At 39.0% G+C, this 25,447-nt stretch overlaps 1 long non-coding RNA gene across 2 annotated transcripts in view; it reads right to left on the reverse strand.

Moving 5' to 3' along the window:
- Positions 1-25,447, reverse strand: part of LOC132691500 (uncharacterized) — a 1,565,096-nt gene that overhangs the window by 282,354 nt on the left and 1,257,295 nt on the right. For both annotated transcript variants that reach the window (XR_013554851.2, XR_013554850.2), the window contains one exon: positions 10,427-10,587. This is a non-coding gene — a long non-coding RNA (uncharacterized LOC132691500). The remainder of the gene's footprint in view (positions 1-10,426; positions 10,588-25,447) is intronic.

Consider the following 25,447-nt stretch of genomic DNA (forward strand, 5'->3'; position numbering starts at 1 on the left):
ATCCCAATAGCCAATAAGCACATAAAAATATTCAATGTCATTAGTCATTAGGAATATGCAAATTAAAACCACAATGAGATACCACTACATAACCCCACCGTGACTAAAATTAAAAGGACGGACAACACCGTGTTTTGGTGGAAATGTGGTACAACTCATTCTCTTATTGCTGATGCAAATGCAATGTACTATGAGCACTTTGGTAAACCACTTGTTGATGTCTTAAAAGTAAATGTACATTTACCCTAAGACACAGAAGTCCCACTTTCAAGGTATTTACCAAAGGGAAGTCAAAGTGTATGTCCATACACTGTTCTTAAGTATTAGTATCTTTATTCAAAAAAAAAATATTACAACTTAAATGTCCCTCCATTGGTGTGCATGGGTAAATAAAATATATCCATGCAATGAAATATTTCTCGGTAATAAAAAGTAATGAATTACCAACGCACATGACAAGGAGACAATCTTTATGGAAAGTAATTCACTAGAACAATGAGCAGATTGACTGGATTAACGAGGTTTTGGGTGGAGAGTGGGAGATAAGGTGATCAGGGAACCCCTAAATGAAGGTTGGACCAGGAGACAGATAACCTATAAAGTGGCAGTTTGGACATTTAATGGCTATGTGAGTCAGGTGTCACGTGCAGCTGTGTATACATCTCTAGCTTTTTTGTTTTTGTTCTTGTTTTTTTTCACACATAGGATTTCTTAATGGCAATCCTGGAAGACATTTCACTCAAGTAACTTCCAATGATGATGGATTGCACCATCAATGAAAAAATTAGGAAGAGGGACTATTTGGGCAGATGTTGGGGTTAAAATGCAGAATGTGGCTTAAGATACCTGGATTTTAGAGAACAAAAAACAAATCGCTTTTTAAAAAGTGAATAAGCCTCACTTAAAAATCAGTTCTTTCCCACTACTTCTACTGAGCAGTACTTTTCTATCTCAGAAAACAATTTAAGATACGTCGCTTTCCCTCAGCCTTCGTATAAGATTCTCTGTGCATACTGAAAAGAATATGGAATCTTGATTTTAAGCTAGCATTATATATGAGAATGCAGATTTGCAAGATTAGAAGGCTATTATTCTCTTAATCAATCAACTATTTGCTGTACACGGAGTTCATTTAGAAGATTTAACACTGAATTCAAATTGTTCTTTTAAAATTTGCCCCAACAAACACGTAGAACACACGTAGCATAAAGGATGTATACTTATACTTAATTCTAAATTTAAAAGAAAGCTATACAGTAGCAATAAGAACACTAAATAAAAGTAATTTTCTACCTCCATTTCATGCAGTAAGTCAAGAATGGAATTCACACCTCGAATTTGGTATTCCTTATGTGTAATCTTTAAGAAAAATGTAAGTCATTCAATTACATTTTCTGCACAGGATATTAAAATGTGAGAATAGTAACTTAAATTCAATTTTATGTCTCCTTTAAAATCCTTATACTTTTTCTTTGTAACTGAGCATTTTTTGAGCAAGTGACTTCTTTATTTTGAAGATAACTCTTATGTCATATATAGAGTATCTACTGTGTCTTCCTAGAAAGGGAAAATCAATGAAAATAGCATGAGGAGCCCCAGTAAGCCTGTTTTTGATGAATTATGTCCTTAAAGATATACCCGTATGTGGTTCAAAATGTATTGATCAGAAACAACTGTTTCTGTAATATCAATAATGCACTATTCTCTTGAACTTCCCCTGAAGTGACAGGGTTTAATCGAGAGATCCCTAAACAATAAATTGACTACCAAGAGGGAGACAGAATAATGAAATTGACTCAAACTTCTAAAATAAATAATCATTCTAAACTTGAGGAAAACATATTGACGTCTGTGTTTGCTCTGCCTTTTTTGACTTGTATCTTTCATAATAAGCTGCTTACCAATAGGATTATTACTTCACCAAGTTTAAGCTCTTAGCCCACTGACATTTACTTTTCTGTATGCTATTCAATATTAGAAATTAAAAATGAAAACAAATCATTTTGAAATGCCATGATCACTATTTTGAAATCATTTTCTATTATAAAATGCAAACTTTAAATAAACTCTCCCTATTAGATTTAATTCACTTCCTCTTTTTGTGTGCTGTTTTATCACCAATTAAGTTATTGAGGAACTTTTTTAAAGCCTTTCTCTAGAGGAAGAATATCCCTGTACTAATGTTGTCTATTAGTTGGAAAATCATTTTTCTATTAAATGTTCAAACCATAAATCCATTACCCCAATGTAAGAGATGAGCTATAGAGATCTCTTATTCTTTCTTTTAAAACTGTCTTAACAATTCTATGGATAATTCTGAATCAAACTTCTTGATTATTCACAGAACGCAGTCTTGCAATGAAAACCTTTTAATCTATTCTGTAAAATCCCAAACATTTCCGAACACATTATTCATTCAAAATATTTTCTAAAATATTCTAGATAAGAAATTTTGAAGAATTCATTTTACACATTTAAAACCCTACTTTTAATCTCTAATTCCCACAGTCTATGTATAACCTTCATTTGTCAATATAATTATCTGATAATACACAACCTCAGCACAAGTATTACCCATCTGTTCCATCATCTAGCTCTCATCGAAGCATCCTGCTCTTAAGTGTATTATGACAGGAGCTTTGTTATATTAGCTTAGAGTCCTGAATCCTGCTTTGTCAGTCTAAAAATTTCTGAGAGAAAATGACAAATTTTGACAAAATTTGTTCTAGCAGGTTCTGCTGCTTTTTCTAAGACTCGATAAATCATTTGTTCATTCCTTGGGTTTAAACTCTTAACTGCCTTATCTGTGTTATGTCAAGATCAGAACAAATTGGGTAAGAACTTGCAATGAGTAGGTTAACGGTCCAAGGCTCTCTAGACAATCCAAGGATAAATTGAGGGTTCATACGTCAGTGATCAGAATACTGGCTTTGGCATCTGACAGAATTCAGACTCCAGCTCTGTCACTTAAGAGCTGTGCTTTCTACTAAGTCAATCTTTCCTAGTATCGTTTTTTTTTTAATAATATGAAAATGGGGACAATAGTTAGTGAATGATGATTAAAGGAGATATGCCATAACTAGTGTCCATAAGATTTTTCAGCAGAGAAATGCTCAGTGAATGCCAGCTGTCTGTCTCCTTGTCATTATAAGAACAGTTTAACAACTCACGTTCTATTTGATTTCTATTGTTGGGAATGCCCCAGTCTACAATCTCTTCCCCCTGACTCTCTTGTTAGGACAGCCTCATCACTAATATGAAAAATTAGGTTGAATCCACTACTTTCTGACTTTTGAGTTTTTTTGTAAACTTTTTAAAAAAAATTGCAATGAATATATACGGAAAGACTAAGCTAATTATACCTTGTCACAGATGATGTTTTCTTCCATCACTTAGCACCAATATCACCTATATGTAAGCAACCTGATATTATTTAACTATATATATAATATAATATATTATATTTATTAATTGAAGTATTGCTCACATGATTGCTTTCCTGTTAGACATGCATTTTAGAAAGTTATTCATTTAAATAATAACCCAGTTATTACACCTTGAAATACTAGGTATTTTAGATATGTTTCTATAGGATTTAATGTTTCATAAACCCTTGAAGAATGTTACTCAAACATCTTTTTATCATATTTGAAATATTGCCAGATTAAGACCTCTGCTCAGCAGGCATGATGGGGGGGATGTTAAAATTTTCATCATTTCTAAGATTGATTATTATAACTCAAAATTTTCTTTTCTCATAGTCAACTGCACCAGAAAACAGCACTTATAATGGATGAAGAAAAGAATCCTCACTCTCCTACTCAGTTTAGATTAACAGGCTGCTTTTCTCCTGCACCTGCTGATGCAAGTTTTGTTTCAGATGCCTGGGATACGTGATTTATTTGATAATATGACTTGTCCACTACAGATAGGTTGATGGTAAATACATTTTAGGCCAGAAGAAATAGAGATTTGTGGCTGGAACAGGTTTAAGATGAACGTGCCAGTCATATGTAGAGTAAGGGGGACCTTGGGGGTATTTCAAAATGTGTAATGTCATGGAGGCAAAGGAGGAGCATAGTTAACTCCAGGAAACCTTTTTAAATTATTTGAGTTTAAATATTAGTAAATGGGATGCATGATAGATTAACGATAATGATAATGATAATAATTCCATTGGTATCTATTTATTAAATACTTTGTATGTGACAAGTAATGCCAGCTGATTTTATACACAGTATTTCCATCAGTCATTGCAATCCCACATTGGCACTTCTTATTTTTATCCCCATTTTACACATGAGGAATTTGAAGTGCAGAGATGTTAATTAGCGTACCTAATTAAGAAGAATCTTGTGCAAGATTCTTGTGCAAGAATCGCTTGTGCAACTCTTGTAAGACTCGGTCTTACAAGACCAACAGGCCAACAGTCCTGTGTTGGCCAAGGAGAGAGAGTGAGGACCTGACACTCATAAAGCATGGAGGCACCACTATGCGACTAATGGCGTCGGGGTTTGGACTGAAGGCTGCTGTTTCCTCTCAAATCACACGGCATAGACAGATACATACGGAATAAGGAAAGGACGGTATTGTTTATGAAAGATGAGTAATCTGCTTGTTGCTCCGCACCATTTACAGGGCATCGCCCCTTTATCATCATGGGGGAAGACTACTCTTGGAATCTATGTTACCTACTCAGGCCTCCCTTAACCTCTTTCCTCTGCTGTTGACAGCTAAACCCTGCATAAGAGTCTTCATTAATTTAAGATTTGGGCAACTGGGTCTCCCCATCCCAATCACTGCTATCACTGGATGGCATGATCTGGTCCCTTACTCTCTTGGTACTCACATTTTCAGGGAGCTTTTCATCCACTCCGCCTCAGCCACCCATTCTCAGTGTCAAAATTAGAATATTTATCTATACCTGAAACTCTACTTCAAAATGTCCAATCAAGCATCCTCTGTCTCACCACAAACTTCTCTCCATCTGCCCTGTTGGCTCAGTTACTCTCACTACATCTGCTATGTGACTCCATCAGTCACACAGCACCAGGTTTTCTGGTCTTTGTTTCATTTCCATTGCTGGTTGGTATCAATAGCCCTGCAAAATTGATTATTCTCTTACCGCCATCTTGCAGCCTCATGCTCTTTTGTTTCATTCCACACTAGTTGGAAACTTCCATCCTGGACTATGTGACTTTTCCTGCTGGAGAGCTGGAAAAAGTCATGTAGTTCCCTGAAAAGTCATAGTAACCAACCTCAACAATGTTTCAGCATCACTGAACAAGCCCACTGCGTTTCTCTGGTTCTTCTTCTCTGTTCAATATGACTATTTCAAATACCCCTACTCCCCTCCACCCCATGACTCTATCTTTCCCTAATATTCTTAACATGATCATCCTTCCTACAGCAAGTACTTCAATCTACCATCACCAAACCAACAGAATCTTTCAGCATTAGCTTCCACCCTTTCCTCTTTCTCTTGTGCTACAGCGTGAATGATATCCCATTTCCTTTATTTTTTAATGTTTATTTATTCTTGAGAGAGAGAGAGATGGAGAGAGAAAGATAGATCATGAGCAGGGGAGGGGCAGACAAAGAGGGAGACACAGAATCTGAAGCAGTCTTCAGGCTCTGAGCTGTCAGCCCAGAGCCTGATGTGGGGCTCGAATCCACGAACCATGACATTATGACCTGAGCTGAAGTCAGATGCTTAATTGACTGAGCCACCCAGGTGCCTGACCCCTTTTTCTTTACAAGACCATCTTTTGCATTGGATTGCTGAGACCCATCTCTGCCCATTTTCTCCAGAATTTTACACTATCATTAAAAAAACCTCGTGGGGGTGCTGGCGTGGTTCAGTCATTTGGACATCTAACTCTTGATTTCAGCTCAGGTCATGATCTCCCGGTTCGTGAGATCGAGCCCTGAGTTGGGCTCTGTGCTGAAGGTATGGGAAGCTATTTGGGATTTTCTGTCTCCCTCTTCCTCTGTCCGACCGCCATCTCAAAATAAATAAATAAACATTAAAAAAAAAACCAAAAAGCCTCTGTTCATTTCACATCTTTCCCCTTATGCATTTCTATTCATCTTTTCAACTTCATAGCCAAATTTGGAAAGAGTTGTCTGCATTTGTTGATTCTATTTCTCCCTCGACCATTCACACGACTACCTTCTTTAATTTGGATTTTGAGTCACTGCTCTAACAAAACTCTGTTGCTAAGGCTACTAAAGATATTCTTGTTGTTTAGTTCAAGGAGATACTTCATAACGCTCACCTTACTGACCTATTAGCACTTTGCTACAATACTCTCTTCTTCCCTTGGTTCCTAGAATGATCTCACTTTGTATGTTTTTCGTAATTCTTGATTTCTTCTCAGTCTCCTTTCTCAGTTGTTCCTTCTCTACCCAGTCACTGGAGCTTGAAGCCCTTCAAGTTCTTTCTGTCCGGGGCTTTCCCTTTTATCTCCCAATGATCTCTCTCCAAACAATGTCATTCTCTACCATGACTTCGATTGCCATGTAAAAGCCAGTGACTCCAGATTCAAACTTTTGTCCAGATTTCTGAGCTCTAAAACCACAGATACCCTCTATCCATTTTAGATCTTTTGTAGCCACTTCAAACCAAACATAACAAAAATTAAAAAGACCAGTATGTTTCTCTGGCCAGAAACACACGAGTCATTTTGGCTCTTCTCATCGCTAGTCCCTCCGGTGTACTCTCTTTCTGAACCAGCTGCGAACATGCCCTTGTCTCCACCTTCTCCTAGACCTTATACCTTCACACTTTCCTTCCTGAAGTGCTGTGAAATCTGCCAAATTGGTCTTCCCTTATCCTCTCTTCTCCTTTCTCTGTCTGTTCTGTTCTCCACATATAAATCAGAGTGATGATTTTTTAAAATAGAAATCTTACCTCAGGGTGCCTTGGTGGCTCAGTTTGTTTGGTGTCTAACTCTTGATTTTGGCTCAGGTCATGATCTCATGGGTTGTGAGACAGAGCTCCACAACAGGCTCTACACTGACAGTGCAGAGTCTCCTTGGGATTCTCTCTCTCCTTCTCTCTGCCCCTCCTCCTCTCATGTGTGCGTGTGTGTGTGTGTGTGTGTGTGTGTGTGTGTGTGTTTGCGCACATACTCCCTCTCTAAATAAGTAAATATTTGATAAATAATTAACAAATAAAGAACTCTTATCTCTTCTAATTACCCTTAGAATACAGATAAAATGTCTTTAATGGGGTCTACAAGGTGCTGTGTGACCTTTCATTCACTCATTGCAGCAGTAGGATCTTGGAGGTCCTCTCTACTCCCTGTGCTCTGAGGACGCTGGGTCCCTTTCAGCTCAACACGCATGCTAGACAGTGCCCCAACTCAGGAACTGTGTACCTGCTCTTTCCGCTGCCTCCATCGCTCTTCCTTACAATGCTACCTTAAGCTCCAAGTCTGCTCTCACAGCAGCTCATTCTCTTCGTTGACAATGGCAGGCCTGCCTGTTACATGTAAACCGAGATACAATTTTGCACTTTATTTTGTACATCGCTCTGAAAAACGTGTCATGATAGCACACTGTAGGTGTGAATTTCATGATCCCCAACACCTTGCAACAAAGTCCCTGGCACATAAATGTTTGTTGAGTGGAAGAATGTGGCTTACATTAAACTTCTTTAACGAAAGACGAAAATTACATTTCTTAAGTGTTTCTTTTGTTGTCATTATTCAGATTAATTGTAGCCTATAACTGAAAATTATCGCGGTGGCAAGTCCAAAGTGAGATTTTCATTCTCCTTAGTGACACCACATATTATGGAATCATCAGCTCTGGAATAATGAATGCATCCAGGCTTACACGTGGAGATTTAACAGATAGAACTTTGGTGTTTTCTACGCTTCCCACTGAAGGATGTTGTGAAAATATCAACAGAAATTTAAACGATACCAGGAGAGCAGGAGAAAATGGCTTCATCTGGACAAGTCAAGTCACATTCTGAGTTGGAGTCTCAAGCTCCCAGATAAGCAAAGCAAATTCCCAGGATCCAGAAGGCAATCAAATGGTTAGGGGGGAAGGGGGCAGATGCTTTTTTTTTTTCTCTTTCAAATATTTCTGTAATATTTGAAATATTTCAATATTTCAAATATTCAATATTTGAAATATTTCAATATTTCAAATATTCAATATTTCAATATTTCAAATATCTTCTAGTAAGAAAGCAGGTATAGCCCTTTACAATTTGTCTTATTTCTGCAAAATCACTCTGAAAGCGTTTGCAATGGATATTACTCAGGTAACTACCTCCAAAAAAACAAATGCTATCATAAGGAATAGAACCCATTGTATTCATGAATTAGAGAACTTCTAAAAATGCACATTTTGGTATCAATGCTGCTGTGGTGATGTCATCAGACAGAGCACAGTTTGGACGTTCACGGCTTCCAAGGGTTTAAAAAATGCCCATGTTAAGTGCCATGTTTTCAACCCATTAATGTAGTATCAGTAAGTAAATGAGGATATCATTTAAATATAGCATTTTCTCTACATATTAGTTAGTAGCTCAATGAACAATTTGGCTTAAAAATATGTAGAGTAGGGGCACCTGGGTGGCTCAGTCGGTTAAGCATCCGACTTGGGCTCAGGTCATGATCTCGTGGTTCATGAGTTCGAGCCCCGCATCAGGCTCTGTGCTGACAGCTCAGAGCCTGAAGCCTACTTCGGATTCTGTGTCTCCCTCTCTCTCTGCCCCTCCTCTGCTCGTGCTCTGTCTCTCTCTGTCTCAAAAATAAATAAAAAAACATTAAAAAAATAAAAAAAAATATGCAGGGTGACCCGAGTGACAGGTTTTTTCATACGATTTAATATAATGTATTCAATGAAACAGGAACCGTCTCACTTTGCTCTGAAAGGAAATTGTTTCTTAATTTTAATTTCTGCAAAACTGAATGATGAGTTCTGTCAGTGAACAAATTTAAAGACTTCGATTTTATGGTTAAAAGACCAAATAAAAGAACCCCTTCATTAATTACATGTGTTTTCTAACTTTCAATTCAACTGCTACTGAAATATAATTTTTCTATAATTTTATTACTCATTTTTATCCTCCTTCCTTCTTCAAATAATTAGATTACCCAAATTACTTATCTCCAAAGTAAAATCTATCCCATGTTGACAGACCGGGAGTCCCACGTCAGGAAGATTCCTCACAGCGCGTAATTAGTTCAGTTCAACCCACAAGCAATATTGGAAAGTGATATATAGCCTATAGCTTAACGACAGCAGAAAACTTACACTCTCTTTACTTGCCAGAGCATTCATGCTCTTGATTTCATGAGGGTATTTTTAGTTTCTAGTAATTTCGGAAAAGGTAATAGGTGACAAAGTCAGAAAGCAAAGTGTAAAAATATGGTGTAGAACTCTAGCTATATATAATACCTATAAACTGTATAGAAAAGTGCATTTGCATTCCAATAGCACCTGTGACATTTAGATGTTCTATCGAATCCCCGCTCTCAATCTTCGCCTGCATCATATGCCAATATTCTCTCTAAATATAGTCAGAGACCATCAAAGAGTGGAGCACTCAAAGGATATATGGTGCAGCAAATAGTAAATTTCTACGCTTCTCTTTTTATAATTCTTGCTTATAAAGTGGATAGTAAAAGTATAATTATCTTTAGAACCACTTCCAAATTCCATATCAACAAACTTTAACAATGACCATAACGACACCGAAAAAACAGGGGAAAGATGCAGCTTTATCAAAGTTTTACTTTATGATATATCCATCAGCGTGCCCGACAACATTCTAACACTGAGAATTAGATTTATACGTCTCTTATGAAATAAACCTGCTTTATGTAGATGTATAGGATCTGCTCATCAACACAGCAAATAGCCTTGATTTCCATTTAACGATCTCACTAGCGTACGACAGATTCTCATTCACATAGACCACTACACACTTGTTATAGATTTTTTTTTTCTGGCAACATTTATCTTTCCTGTTTTATGAACCAAAGCTATTTTATGTTTTCTACCTCTTCTCTATAAAATTCTCATAAATAATTACTGGATTTCAAAGACTCCTGGCAGCTGGACACTTGATAATAGCTATTTCTAACTGATGTTGAAAGAAACGCACTGGTGAGATTAAAGACTTACAAAATAGTCCGATTTCTTTCTTTCTGCTTGTGGGTTGGCATGTGTGGCACTGCATGCTTGTGCACAAAGAAAAAGCAAGATGTCATTTATTTACAGAAGTAGTCTGGCTATAGGCAGGGTGCAAAAAAAAAAAAAAAGTGTAAAGAGAAAAGGTAGATGTTTGGCAGTTCCTTAGAAGTTATGTCTCAAAGAATGACAGGACTGACTGGGAAATCAGAAAACAAGTTTCTCCAGGAGACAGGGCTATCAAAGCGCCTGGCCTCGCACGGGCACTCACCATTGTTGTGTAGTCCCAGGACGCTGTTCCTGACCTCAGGTGGGCCGGCTGCCAGCAAACTCAGTGCACTGTGCCCAGGGCCCCCGGGCTCTGCCTACGTGGGGCACGGTGGCCACCCAGGCTTCTTAGGAAGCAGCGCTTCTTAGGAAACAGCTCTTGGCCTGGAGAGAGAAGGGCATTCCTTATATAAAAACCACCAACTACTAGCATTGCATACGAATAACCTACATGTATAAAATCAATTTTTATTGGTAATTCTTACGTTTAAAGATCTATAATGCCACGAGTTTTAATATTTTTCCCAGGAAAAGAGAAAGGAGTGCCTCAGTTTGCCACGAATTGCACATTTGTAAGCATACAGTATCCACTTAAGATACAGAGAAAACTCTAAAAGCACATGGTTGCCTATAGGTAAGTAGCAGGTTCATCAAGATACTGGTTCTGATCTTCTTGCCAACGGATTTCATTTTCTTAGGATGTTGAAGTGATAGTATTGAAGCCTAGTGTGATCATGTATTGGGCATCTCTACTTTGTGCACCTTATGACAGCACACATTTTGGATGCTGCCAGCAGTGGAAATAAGTTCAGCTTCATGGAAAGAGTTTACCTTTATAACACGATAGGTTATTACTTCTAGATGGATGAGGAAGACAACACAACTGTTAACACAAAGCTCCTTCCCCATTCCTGGGGTTTCCTTTCACTTTATGGCCATTCCGTTAGGACAACAATCCAGGCAACTTCTGCCCCAGGGAAGGTGAAATGACTTACTGGTTGCTGAGCTGAGAAAAAAAAAAAAATCTCGACAATTTTCACCTAGACTCTTCTCATCTCTGTTTCTTGGGAGCTGATCCCTCCACAGAAAACACATTTTCTTTACTGTGTTCCCATACTGAATGAGCTTTTTCAGAGGAAGGTGTTGTCCAGGATAGGAGGAGTGGGGAGGAGCGGTTGCCACAGTTGTCTGTGTGAATTCGAGTCAGGGAGTGTTGATGGTACCCAGCGTTTGGTACGACGGTCATGGTCTTTCCTCATTTACCTCTTCAATCTCATTTCTGCGCACCACCCTAAGGTACACCATCACATAGCAACCAGAGCGCCTTCTTCCAATTCCAGTTATGCTGTGCTCTGCTGTGTCAGAATCTCTCCCTGGCATGCTCTATCTAGAATGCTATTCCCATTAAACACACTTGGCTGGCTCCTTCTCACCTTTCAGTCCTGATTTTAACGTCTCCCACTTAGTTAGTCTTCTTGACCACCCTATCTAAATACCAACCCCGTCTCCATACTGAATTTTACAGTCTTCCGCTCATTCCTTCTAGTGTAACTCAATATGTCATTATTTTGTGGTCTTTTTGTTGGCTCCCTCCCCTGAACTCTAAGTGGCAGGGGTCTTTCATTACTACCCCATAGAAAGTATTATCCAACGTTTCTAGTATAAATGATTCAAAAGGAATGGGTAGACATGGAAACTTAAAATACATTTAATTTTCTGGGAAACAGAAAACAGGGTGCCATAATAGTTTAAGATCATCATGAAATATTTTTGAAATGAGTCTGTAAGAACTGTAATGCCCATATGGTATTTTCTTCACAACTAAAACCCTAAACTCACTTCCCCGTCCCCCTCAAAACCCTTTGCTGTGCCAGAAGATGTTACCGTGTAATGAGAAACCCAGAGCTGGTGCACATCATTTACCACCACGTACTTAGGGCATTTTACACAAAGCAAAAAGTTTTCACGCAAAATACAAAGTGTTCATTGAATGTTATCAATCGCTTACAGCGCTAGATACGTTATCCAAAGATATTCCAGGTGGCTAAGCAGAAATCTGATTGCAGCGTGCTTTGTGGGAGACTGGTATGCCGCATGTGGGACCACCAGAACCTGAGTTTCCCAACTACCCCGAAGAGTTGAGAAATCCAGCTGCTCACGTGGTTTTCCTCAAGAGCCAGCTTTTGTGGCGGCCACAACCGCAACCTCTGGTGGTAACACCAGAGAAGACAGTGACTGCAGTGGCAACAGCACTTACTGCCTCAAAATAGGCAACGAAAACATGATAATAGGGTCATAAGTTGCCCCTAAAATGTCATACGATAATAGGGCTTGGTGAATGGCAATGTGCTTTGGGGATGAGTTTATAGTAATTACATTCACCAAAGTCAGTTATCTCTGTGTATAATCGATTGTGTACCCTGTTGTAAAACTTCTGATAACAGGAAGAGTACAACAGCAAACAGAGTTTCTGGAAACAAACATGATCTGAAACTCATTGAGCAAAGGGAAATAAACTAGGAAAGGGATGATGCCACATTTGTCCAGGGAGGGCACGGACCTGCGGTTGTCTCAGGTGGCTCCTCGGACTCGGGGCTTTCTAAGGCCACCGGAAGGGTCGAGTTTGGATCCTTCTTTGTTCCAGTCTGGCCCTGATGACAATGCTGGCCTAATCTGGGCAGGAGGGTTTGCAGGAGATGCTGAACAAACTAAAATCAGGTTGGGCCCTGCCCCAAAGGACAGGAACTTAGAAAAGGACTCGCAATGCACGCTGGTTAAGAATTCCTTGGACAAGGAGTCACGCATAGATAAAGCACTTCGCAATTTCTGGGTTCCAGGAGGATGTGTATGCCGCTTACAGAGGGGGTTCAAGTTAGGAGGAAGGCAAGTTACACCTGAGGACAATCTTGAAGGTCTTGGAGTGTAACTCTTAACGTACATCCAAATGATATCCAAATAACTTATGTATCTATCAACTGAACTCATATTTCATAGACACTTATATTATGAAAATTAGCCAAGTTACCATAATGACTCAGTAACTTTGAGAGTAAGTTATTAAGGTAAGAATTATCTGCAGATGGTGAATATATATATCACCAAATGGCATAATGGTAAAATATGTAACATATAACAATATCTATAATATATACTCAAATATAAACATGTAAAATAGGATAAGAAACATTTTAATAAAAATATAAATATATTTTTAATAAAACTCTATAAACCTATAAGCTGACTATGCTTACAGATATATATTTTTACTATCGTTTTAGAGAATGCACTTCATTGCATCATTTTCCTGGATCGCTACATGTGTGCACATACACAGACCACCTTAATGTGCCTCATTTTCCAAGGGTGCGTTCCTGGAACAACTCCTGCCAATAAAATGAGTGTGGCAATGAGACATTCGAGCTTTTACGTCACACTCTCAGAATTTGGATGCATTTCCAGCATGTGAGAGAGATTATAGCTGGATAAAAGAGTCAATACTCTACCTGCTAGAAATGGCCATATTTAGCTTGTAGGGTACTGTTAACTTAACTATGGTAGTAGTAATCTCATCAACTTTTTGGTTAGGGATGGATAAATAACGAGCTTTTAGTATGTAAATTACCAACAAAAACGTTTTTCAGAAAATGGGTCAGGTTAGAGATGTAAATGAGGCCTAAAATGTCTCATTAGGTTTTGAATTGCCTTTTTTTCCCTAAGCATTATAAATCTTGCAAGCTTTTGGGGTAATTTTCTTGCTTGAATAAGCTAGTAAGGTCTTTTCCAATAATAAATGAACTAAAATCCTAATTCTCAAAACTAATTCTGCTTGAAAATATAGAGCAAATTGAATATTGAAGCTTAATTCATTTCAAAGTTACTCAATTCTCCCCATAACATTTTTAGATAATAAATTGTACAGCACACATGTATAGATTTCATAATGGACATACTGCTCAGGCGTGGAGACGTATCTGTCAATGGCTCACATTTGGAATCCACTGTACATGTGAAGGATACTTATCAGATCTTGGGACAACTCATTAACTATGGAATATGTCTATCTTTCGTGAAGCAATGGATCTTTGATTTAGCAAAAAAGTCTCTGTGGTGCTCTTCCGACAAGTCCTATTTGTAACGCTCGTTACTAATCCATATTTCAGAACAAATACTGTGCGAAAACATAATCTTGCTCACAGCACTGCTCTTGGGCCGGCTTACATAGTGAAATGATCACTGCAGACAAAAAGCCTGGGCCAAGCTTCCTTAGATCTTACGAGACACTAATAAAACAGCATCGCGTCACACAGCAAAGCCTGTCGCTTGGTAGTTTCCCACATTCAACTTTCACCACGTTGGTTTCTCTTCCACACACCGCTAATTTGCCGCAGTCTGAATTAGCCTCGCGTGACAATGTATGAAGTGTTTGTTGGTTATGTTCATCCATCACAGCATTGCCAATGTTTAGGACAGTTTAACGTATCAAACTCATGACGGGGGGCTGGATTTTTGTCGCTTTAAAAGCTGCAAAAGTGAAACAGTAAATATGCGATCACAGCAGCTACCTACATTTAACTGGCTTAAAAATATAAAAGGGAAATCAATCCATTCATGGCCATTTGGTTTGTTTCTGTGTTAGGCCTAGCTAAGGAGAAATAAAGAGAGCCAATGATTTTAAGAGCACATTAGGATAGCTTTCTTCTCATCAGCACCAACTAATATCACCATTTGCCACTACGAAAGAACATCTACTCTCTTAAACACCGACTGCAGTATTTGCCCGCTTTGCCACGCATTTACCTTAATATTTTGCTATAGGAGCCTTTATAATGGATCTTCACAAAATGAAGCTGTATTTACCCTAAGCAGTCTAAATTATAATATGTATGTATATACCACATTTCCTTACAGAATAGATTTTATTGTTTCATTAATTTGTTATATAAAGAAAAAGATTGCAAGACTAAATTCTTCACAGAAGTATCTAATTTAAATCACTTTATGTAGGGGCACCTGGGTGGCTCAGTCAGTTAAGCGTCTGACCTTGGCTCAGATCGCGATCTCATGGTTCGTGGGTTCGAAATCTCCATCAGGCTCAGTGCTGAGAGCTCAGAGCCTGGAGCCTCCTTCAGATTCTGTGTCTCCTTCTCTCTCTACTCCTCCCCCTGTCTTGCTCTGCCTTTGTCTCTCTCTCTCAAAAATAAATAAACATGAGAGGTTAGAGTGGGAGAGAGCCAAAGCATAAGAGACTGTTAAAAACTGAGAACAAACTGAGGGTTGATGGGGGATGGGAGAGAGGGGAGGGTGGGTGATGGGTATTGAGGAGGGCACCTTTTGGGATGAGCACTGGGTGTTGTATGGAAACCAATTTGACAGTAAATTTCATATATTTAAAAAAAAATAAATAAATAAATAAACATTAAAAATTATGTAAATCAGTCTATGTTGCCTACTAATGATTTACAGTTAAAGAATGCTTTCACACGTTGTATTTATTTAGTTTTTATTTAGATTTATGTCTCTTCTTTACTTAGGTTTTTTCTAACGTTTATTATTTATTTGTTGAGAGAGAGACAGAGACGGAGAACAAGCAGGAGAGGGGTAGAGAGAGAGGGAGACACAATCCAAAGCAGGCCCCAGGCTCTGAGCTGTCAGCACAGAGCCCAATGGGGGACTCGAACTCATGAACCATTACATCATAACCTGAGCCGAAAGTGGATGTTTAACTGACTGAGCCACTCAGGCACTCCAAGAATGCTTTCACACAGTTTCGCAAAGGATAAATGAAGGCAGTAACAGCAAACACTGAAGATGTTCAGAGTTAGTCTTAGTGTGTTAAAATGCCAGAGATGCTCAGGTATTATGTAGGTGTTTTGTGCCATGTATTTTGATGGAAGATGGTTACTTCAGATCGACAGGACAGACAATCTGAGAGAGAAACACGAGCCCCGCCATGCATTTATATGGTCTACATATCGTCATGGCACCTTTCTCTGCTCACTACTAAAATTCTACTATTGGTCTCCCTAAATCTTACATAGCTTTCCTTGTCTTGCCTTCATCCACTGGGTATCCCTTCCCCTTTCGACTTGGTTACATATCAAGGACGACCTGTAGTCCTCTCTCACAGTCTGGCCCGGGTCTTTATTCAAACAGCAACATTCACTGATGAAGGGAGGTGGGGGTCGGGTGGGGTGGGGATGGGCTAGATGGGTGATGGGTATCAGTGAGGGCACTGGTTATCATGAGCCAGTCTGGGTGTGGTATGGAAGTGATGAATCACTGAGTTCTACTCCTGAAACCAGTATTACACTGTGTATTAACTAACTAGAATTTAAACAAAAACTGGAAACAAAAGAAACTAACACACACACACACAAAGAGCAGCCTCCTCCACAAGACTTCAGGGGGCTGGAACCCCTATCGTTCTCGTTACAGTTACGTATTTATCGCTAATAAAGTCACAAACAAATGCATCATATTTTCATTTAGAGTTAATAATAATGGCTGAAATTCACTGAACACTTAGCAGGTGGCAGGCACTCATTTTATCATCCATACAATCCATGCAGGAAGCATAATTCCTAGGCCCATCGTGTAAGTGGGGATATTAACACTTAGAGAAGCTTAACCAAGATCATATGGTATTTGGTGGTGACTCAACTTGAAGGCAAGTATAACGGCTCCAAAATCAGTACTCTGTACACAAGAGACACAATCTCTGTTAGGCACATGTTTTTGTTTTATTATTTTATTTTATTTTATTTTATTTTATTTTATTTTATTTTAGAGAGAGCATGCATGAGTTGGGGAGAGGACAGAATGTATCTGAAACTTTCATCTCTATATACTCAGCACCAGGTAGACTACTAGACCCATGTCCCGATATTCAGTGGACATGTGTTGCATTGATAAATGTTCCTTGCTCAAAAGCGGTTTATAATCCAGAAGAGTAGAAACATGTAGACTATTTTTCATTCTCATTCTTACTTCTGGCCTCAATTTTTACAAAGGACAGTCAACCTTTTGCTAATATTTGGGAGCAAGCTTTGTCTTTTCTCTAAGTCATTTACCTACTGGGCACACACACAGCCCGGCCACATGTGTTGCTTGGATCCCGTCTGCCGCAAATTCTACTCCTACTGACCATGGCAGGGCTGTCCAGCCTCGGGAGAAGGCCACTCGTTGCCCTATCTGCCTAATGGTAGGCAGTGTAACTGCAGCCCGTCTCAGCCATAGATCTAAACATCTAGATGTGGGGGAGGACACAGTGAAATGCCCAATGTGGACCTCAAATCTAAGTCATGTTCTCATTTCCAGTGTTGTCACTTAAATCTTATTTTCACTCTTATCATCTGATTCCTGTGCAGAGCAGATCACAGCTGAACGATTACATTTGAGTCAAACCTCAACAGTAGACAGGACATATGCTTAGAGGACATTTTTCACAACAGGCCAGTTTGATCTATTCTTCAGTGGGAAGGCTCGTTTTTTTCTTTTCTTTTCTTTTCTTTCCTTTTCATTTCTCTTTTCTTTTCTGCTTATTTATTTTGAGAGTGGGGGGAGGAGCAGAGAGAGAGGGAGAGAGAGAATCCTAAGCAGGCTTCATGCCCAGTGCAGAGCCCTATGCAGGACTCAATTTCAGGATGGTGATCTCATGACTTGAGCTGAAATCAGGAGTCAGACACTTAACCGAATGAGCTATCCAGGTACCCCGGCGAAGCTTGTTATAATTGTTTACTTGATAGCTTTTTCAAATCATCTCCTTGACTTTCTAATGTTTTAGCTAAGATACTGTTCGAGAACTCAAAAAACAATGTGCCTTCAAGGATTTTAGGTTCCATTCTGTCTCCTCCCAAACTCACCCAATCCCAACTGTACTTTAACTTGAACTATTGGTCCAGATAGTTCTCACCTAGTAGATCCAAGGAAATGGTGATGCCAACATTTCTGGGAGTCAACTCAGTTACGGTACAGCACGAGAGAAAATGCAAAGAGGACCGGACTGGAAGTCAAGGAGATTTGGCTCTGTCTCATTTGGGTTTATAACTCTGGCCAAGTTGTTTAATTTATCTAAGTGCCAGTTTCCTGATCTATAAAATTAGGATTTTAGACTAATTGTCTCTAAGGTACCTTCTGGTTCTAATGTTCCATTGTAGAAGTTTCTGGTTGTAGCACAGGGAACTGAAAATCTCTAAGTGTTTCAAAGACTGTGTCAGGAGCCAAATTAGGTTGTATGAAATTTAGAAGCCTTAAGTCAAATAATGCTGTTAATAACTTTTTTCTCCCTATACTGGCTTTTGAAAAATTATCCTACTTTTTGGGTGACTCCTTTTTTTTCATATAACTATTTTTCAACCCAAACCAAAACAAAGCCCATACAAAATAAATACACCATAAGAAGTGATATTTTGACAGTAGGGTTTCTGACAAAGATACAGTCACCAATTTGCTCAACACAACATTTGCTAGTCAAGGAATAAATTTAAATCACACACCACGTTTGAAGGAAGCCAACATGTTTTGCTTTGCATAGGTCATTTCACTAAGAGAGATGAAGAGTAACATTTAAAAAACTTCAGTCTGATATGCATATGCTATTCTCAAGTGTTTCAAAGGACTCTCATATTTTGCCTTTATTTTTTTCTACAGTGTTTTTCTGGACCATAGCTTTCTGTGTGTGTGTGTGTGTGTGTGTGTGTGTGTGTGTTATAATACAAGTTAGAAGTGAATATTCCCATAATACATTTGATATAGAACCACACAACCCTTCAGTAAAAATTTTTCAAATGAAAATCACTTGGTTTAAATCTCTTTAACTATGATGTCAACAACATAACTGACTACTCTGTGGCTATATTTTTATTTTTTTATAATTTTGTTAATGTTTTATTTATTTTTTGATGGGGGGGGGAAGCGAGGGAGGGGCAGAGAGAGTAGGACCGAGGATCCAAAGTGGGATCTACCCTGACAGGCTGACAGCAGCGAACCGAATGTGGGGCTTGAACTCACAAACCGCGAGATCATGACCTGAGGTGAAGTCGGATGCTCAACCGACTGAATCACCCAGGCACCCCTATATTTTTATTTTTTAAGTTCAGTTTGGATACAAGAAATCTAAGAGCTTTAAAATAGTTTAAAGATTAGTAACGAAAATAAATCAATAATCTTTTGTTACTTTTTATATATAAATTGTATCTATGTTCAAAAATTTTACTTGCAAAAATTTATTTTAATTTACAATTGATATAATTAAAAAATTTTTTTAATGTTTTTTTAAATTTTTGAGAGAGAGAGAGAGAGAGAGTGTGAGCTAGGGAGGGATAGAGAGATAGGGAGACACAGAATCTGAAGCAGGCTCCAGGCTCTGAGCTGTCAGCACAGAGGGGGGCTTGAACTCGTGAACCATGAGATTATGACCAGAGCTAAAGTCGGATGCTCAACTGACTGAGCCCCCCAGGTGCCCCAGACATAAATTTTTTAACTGCGAGCAACTTTGGGTCAGACATGAATTGTATCATAAATTTAGCCATGCAAATTAAGGGAAATAATTGTTTTTTAATTTTATTATTATTTCTTAAGTTAGTGGCAGACTTTCAGGAAGGAGTGAGTTAACACTGTAAAGTCACAAAGCAAAGAATAGGTGCATTCATGTCTGTCTTCTCACCTGAGTAAAGATTTATCACATTTTGAAAATTTCGATTAAGAGGAAGACCTACTGGTCTTCTGCAGACTTGCCAAAACCTCAACGCTTATAAATGCAAGTGTGGAATCTCCAACCAGGAAGAGTCAGTGGTGTGTGAGTGTGTGTGCACGTGCACGCACACTCACACACGTGTGCATTACTGCAGTCACATGGATGAGACTATTTCAAGGCTACACTTAATTATGTGCATAAGGAAGTGAGACACATCCCTTTAATAGGTAAACAATAAAGAATTGTAAAGCGTAAGTCTAGCTAGAAAGATCCGAGGCTGATGAAAGTCCAGCTGCCTTCACACTCATCAGCAATACTTCTTTCCAAAGGATCTATCCACACTATTCTATTTTTTTAATGTTTATTTATTTTTGAGACAGAGAGAGACAGAGCATGAGTGGGGGAGGGGCAGAGAGAGAGGGAGACACAGAACCTGAAGGAGGCTCCAGGCTCCAAGCTGTCAGCACAGAGCCCAACGCAGGGCTTGAACTCATGACCGGGAAGATCATGACCTGAGCCAAAGTCGGAAACTTAATCGACTGTGCCACCCAGGTGCCCCATCCACATTATTCTTGAGGGGAGGAAAAGAATGGGGGAGAGACACTTTCCCTCTGGAAACCTACCCTTCATTCTCAGACATGACTGTACAACAAGAGGTCCAAGTTCATATCCTAATAACAGTAAGCGGGTTTTGCCCCAATGTTTCTCTGTGGGTACATACTAGTTCTATCAGTCTGACCTGTACATTCCTGCATTCCAAGAACTTTCTGCCTCTGACTCTACCCATTCATGCATTCCCTAATGATCTGGCTCATGGCATCCACGCGAACTTTCTTTGGGATGGTTGTCCTGTTCTCTAACCCGGTTTCTGAAAAGTATGCAGTTTCATCAACTCTCTTCTATCTATACTTCTAGTTCTGCCAAAAAGATACAATAGATAATCAGTTTTGCTTAGGTGGCACAGGGATGCAATTTATCTATTTCAAATTTCCATATTTATTCATTTCATTAAGGATAACTTATATTAATGCGTTATTATGATCAGACCCAATATGGCAGAGCTGGAGACAGGCAAATACCCTAAGAAATAAAAATATAAACGATACGTATTTCCCTTTAAGCATGTGTAGTACATGTAGGGAAAAAGTCAGCACATAATAGACTTATGTATTCTAGAATGTTTAAACAGAAGCATAAAAATGCCTCAGAAAAACAACTGTATCTGATAACTTTTAAACAAATCAGTGGTGTTCTATGTGAGTACATGATTTAAAAATAACCAAGAGTCTGGTTTAAAAGGCTTGCTGTATTTTGTACTTAATGGTCACTTACAAAACATTGTCGTGGTCTTTTGCCTGCCTAAATCTTAGTTAATTTTTAGCTGTACTGCAGTTCAGGTACTTAAAAGATTACAGTTTCAGTCCATCTGCCCCATCCCAGCCCCAGGTCCTACCTGAACTTGAACTATAATGTCTTCTAAGAGGTCAAGGCACTCACTCACAACTAGTGTTCCTGGTGGAGACTGTGATGTTGTCTAATGTCCCTGCTCAGAACAGCAAACCTGAAACGAGGTATCACGTTGATCTCGCCGTTGCTGGAAGCTGGGCCTCTTGGAGGCGAAGCCAAGTGACTGAGGCTTCGTCACAACGTCCATTCACAGCCCTCTCCAGCGAGAGGCAGCCCCTCTCTTGTCATGAAGGCAGTTCACTTGGCTGACAAAATGCCCAGCAAGGAGAGAGAAAGGCTATGGGGAGCAAGCTGATGGCCATTCTCTAAGGACAGGGGAGGGATAGAAAAGCAGGGAATTTAAAATAAATAATACCACTCACTTTCTGATATAAAGTGCCAAAGATTTCAGCAGGGAATGCAAATCCAGCACAGAAGACCTTTGTTTCCTTCTCTTGTATTTTGACATTTTCCTAGAATCACTTGATAGCACTCACATTAAGCTTCATTTCAGATTCCCATCCAAAGTCAAACTAGCAGATGCAGCAGAGTGTGACAAAACTTTCCAAAAGAAAAAGACCAGAATGAGTGCTTTTGTTGATTTTTCCTTCATGGCGTTCCAGAAAAGACCAATTAAAAGGAAAACGAAAGGTCACTGAAAAGCAAACTTCCTGCTAATAATGTATTTTTCTGCTATGATGACAATATGGGACAGAATATCGAAGTTTTACAAACTCTTCAGTTATTCTTATAATTAAAGTTACCTTGTATGTGCTTCTACTCCATCACCAATTGAGCTTTGTGGTCTCAAATAACTAAAGATGAATATGAACGCTGTTACCCGCAGATTGAGCGAGGAGAATTTTCATATGAAACGGAGTGAAGCCGTAACCAGAGTGCGTACTCTACCCTTGCAATAATCGTGTAAATGCAAACTTCTTACAGAAATTCTATACAGCACATTCTGAAAGCATGAAAGTGTGTTTGAAGGATAATGCTAAGCGGCATGAGCGACATTTTCCAAAGACTGCGTATCAAGGATCTAAGAATAAAGAAATAAAATCCAGAAAGCATCATGTTAAACCCTGTTTCCTATCTGAGGTTGCATTAGAGTTATAAAAAAAAATAAGGAAAAAAAACAGGAAGGAAAGTAAATTTCTATTTTCACAGGCAATAATGTGTTGTACGATTTGCAATTAAAAATAAATTAGGCACAAAATCTGCAACAGATTGTTTTTAAACTTTCATTAAACCTCTTGAGTTATGCTGCTAGATGCCACGTGCTAACAGAAATGCTAGGGTTGAAATGAGTTTCTGGCATATGAAATAAAATTATGTCTTCAATCTACAAAAATTTAATTTACAGCTTAGCTGATTGGATGTAGCGTTTTAACACCATTTTGGAGGTTTAAGAACAGTAAGTGCCATAATCCTCTGAGTATTTTGATCACTAGCACACAAGCATGTAACATACTTTGTGTTCAAGGGGAACCTTTATCCCGGATGCAAAGCTGGTGCTGAATTATAATCACATTCAAAAAGATTGCAAGCCTGTGGGTATTAAGCTCTGCACTCTCAAGCTTAGCTAAGAAGGTTTTAGCAACCTACTCTGGGACCATCCAGTTGATCTGATAAGAGCATTCTGAGACCTTGAAGTTTATTTTTATCAGAAGTTTGCATTGAAGGTCTCAAACATTAGACCTTTTTAGTGCTAATCACAAGTGTTTTCTTACATGCTCCAGCAATGGCACTTACAAGCAGATGGAATTCATGAGAGAATGAGAGAGAGAGAGAGAGAGAGAGAGAGAGAGACAGAGATGGAGGGAGTACAGAAACAATAGTTTATCCCTAAATAAAAGAAAATCTTGAGGGTCTAAAAATATCTTCTGATATCTGAGATGTTATTCCAGATTTCTTTGCTGCATTTGTCTAAAAAAGGTTTGTCAGATATTTTGCTATTCCGTTTAAATAAGTTATTTAAATGACAGTTGCCATCTGCATCATAGAGCGGTTAACTATTTTGCTGAACTTATTTTGTTCAGATGAATCAGTGAGTTATTTATGGTGCATGGTGCTGCTCCCATTCAGTCTCTAATATCAGATACAAAGATAAAACAGAGAGAATTCAGAATTTCTTTTTACATACTCTTTCATAGACAGTTATTGGACATTTGTAAATTGAAACATGGCTGAAGAATAACATTAAATAATCATACTTCAATTTCCGCTTCACTGTGGAGATGAGAAAATAAAGATACAGACGACAGAGGCTCTCTAGGATATTTAGGTCAAGAGTCTTGAAGCGAACATGGTATATCCTTTCTTTGTTCTTCTAGAATCAGCAACGATTTGAGAACCTGTTTCTCTCAGGTTTGTGCCATTTTTATCAACAATGATAAAGGACTACAATACTTTCACAATAATCTATGTCTTTTCACTTAACATTTTTGTTTTTTTCCTTTATTTTAACCAAACAAAAAAATTAACCAAAACAACAACAACAACAAAAACAACCCCACAGATACAATTTAAACAGTAACATTTTGATAAGGGTCCACAAGAGAGTATTTTTCTCTTTCAAATAAAATGAAGATTAAAAAGAAGTTTCCTACATATGTGCTTTAAAAAAAAATAGAGCAAAAAAGACACAACATCTCTTATTCATGATCATTGAGGCTTAGCTATACTGTTGAGGTCTGTTTTGGCTTTTTTCACCAGTGAAATTATATGACACGGTTGTGGGATTCATACATGGCGGGCTCAGCTGCCTAAGCAGGACGGTGGGCATAATCTGGTCAGAATAAGGAAGAGGCAGGAGTTAGGCTTAGACTGGATCGTCTGGGGAAAGATGCATGCAGGACGACGTGTGCTGCAGGTAACCTGGCATGATCTTCGCAATTCTCCGAGTCTGAACCCAAAAGCCATGTTGACTGGTCAGGCCAGGTGGGAGGCTCAACAGAGACACATGTGGAAAAGCAGGCTCAGGTATACTTATGGAGGTCTGAGTCCAGAAAGATGAAAAGTCAAAGGCTCCGTTTAGAGCTTAGGATTCAAATGGGAAGTAGGAATATGGATGCGTCATAAAACGATGGGGAGGATTTTCAGAATCCTGAACAAGAGGATGGACTGCAGTGTCATGACCGGCACACAGGGAGCTGTAGGCCCGGGTCCCAGGCTTTCCATGCCAGGCTCTAGCCACCTTTAAGGGGCTGTCAGGTAAAGGCTTAGAATAAATCCACTTCTCACCATCCATCTCATTGCCAAGTACGATAACCTTCTTCTGGTGTCTGTGATTCCAAAAGGGCCGGTTCCTCAAAAAGATGAACCTGGGGGGCGCCTGGGTGCCCAATTCTCAGTTAAGTGCCCGCCTCTCGATTTCGGCTCAGGTCATGATCTCTTGGTTCTTGAGTTGGAGCCCCCCATTGGGCTCCATGCTGACAGCACAGAGCCTGCTTGGGATCCTCTCTCTCTCTGTGTCCTTCTCTCTCTGCCACTCCCCCACTCTCTCCATCTCTCTCAAAATAAATACACACTAAAAAAAAAGGAAAACCTGGTGGCTATAGAGGCGTTCATGATTAACTCAAAGATGAGGACAAAGGATGTGAGCTTACAATGAAGCCAACCGTGGGTTTAGGGCCTGGCCGAACAGAGGAATCAAGGACACTTAATTATTGTAGGCCTCTGTTAAGGCCTTGTCATGTTTGATCTCTCTAAAATATCTGACACCATCGATTACTCCCTGACCTTTAAATCTATGCCCCTTCTTATTTCTTGCCACCTAGCTCTCTGCTGGTTCCTCCACCCCTCAGTTAATCATTTTTATTGTCTTATTCTGGGTTTTCAAAATGTTCATCTATCTCATTATTAAGGTGTTTCACAATTCTGTTCTTGGTTCTTTGACTTTCCCATGCAAAATACCCCTTTTTCACGTACTCGTTGTATCCAGTGGCTTCACATCCATCGTACCTTGATGGGTCTCCATCCCTGTCTTCAGGGATTAGCGCTCTTGTGAGATCCAGACCTGCATTTCGGCGGTCAACTGCACACAGCGACTCTGCATGCTTTCAGGCCCTTGAAAGCTAAAATGTCGTAAACTGGACTCCT

This window comes from Panthera onca, chromosome B1 (genome assembly GCF_046562875.1).
Source record: "Panthera onca isolate mPanOnc1 chromosome B1, mPanOnc1 haplotype 2, whole genome shotgun sequence".
Lineage (NCBI taxonomy): Eukaryota > Metazoa > Chordata > Mammalia > Carnivora > Felidae > Panthera > Panthera onca.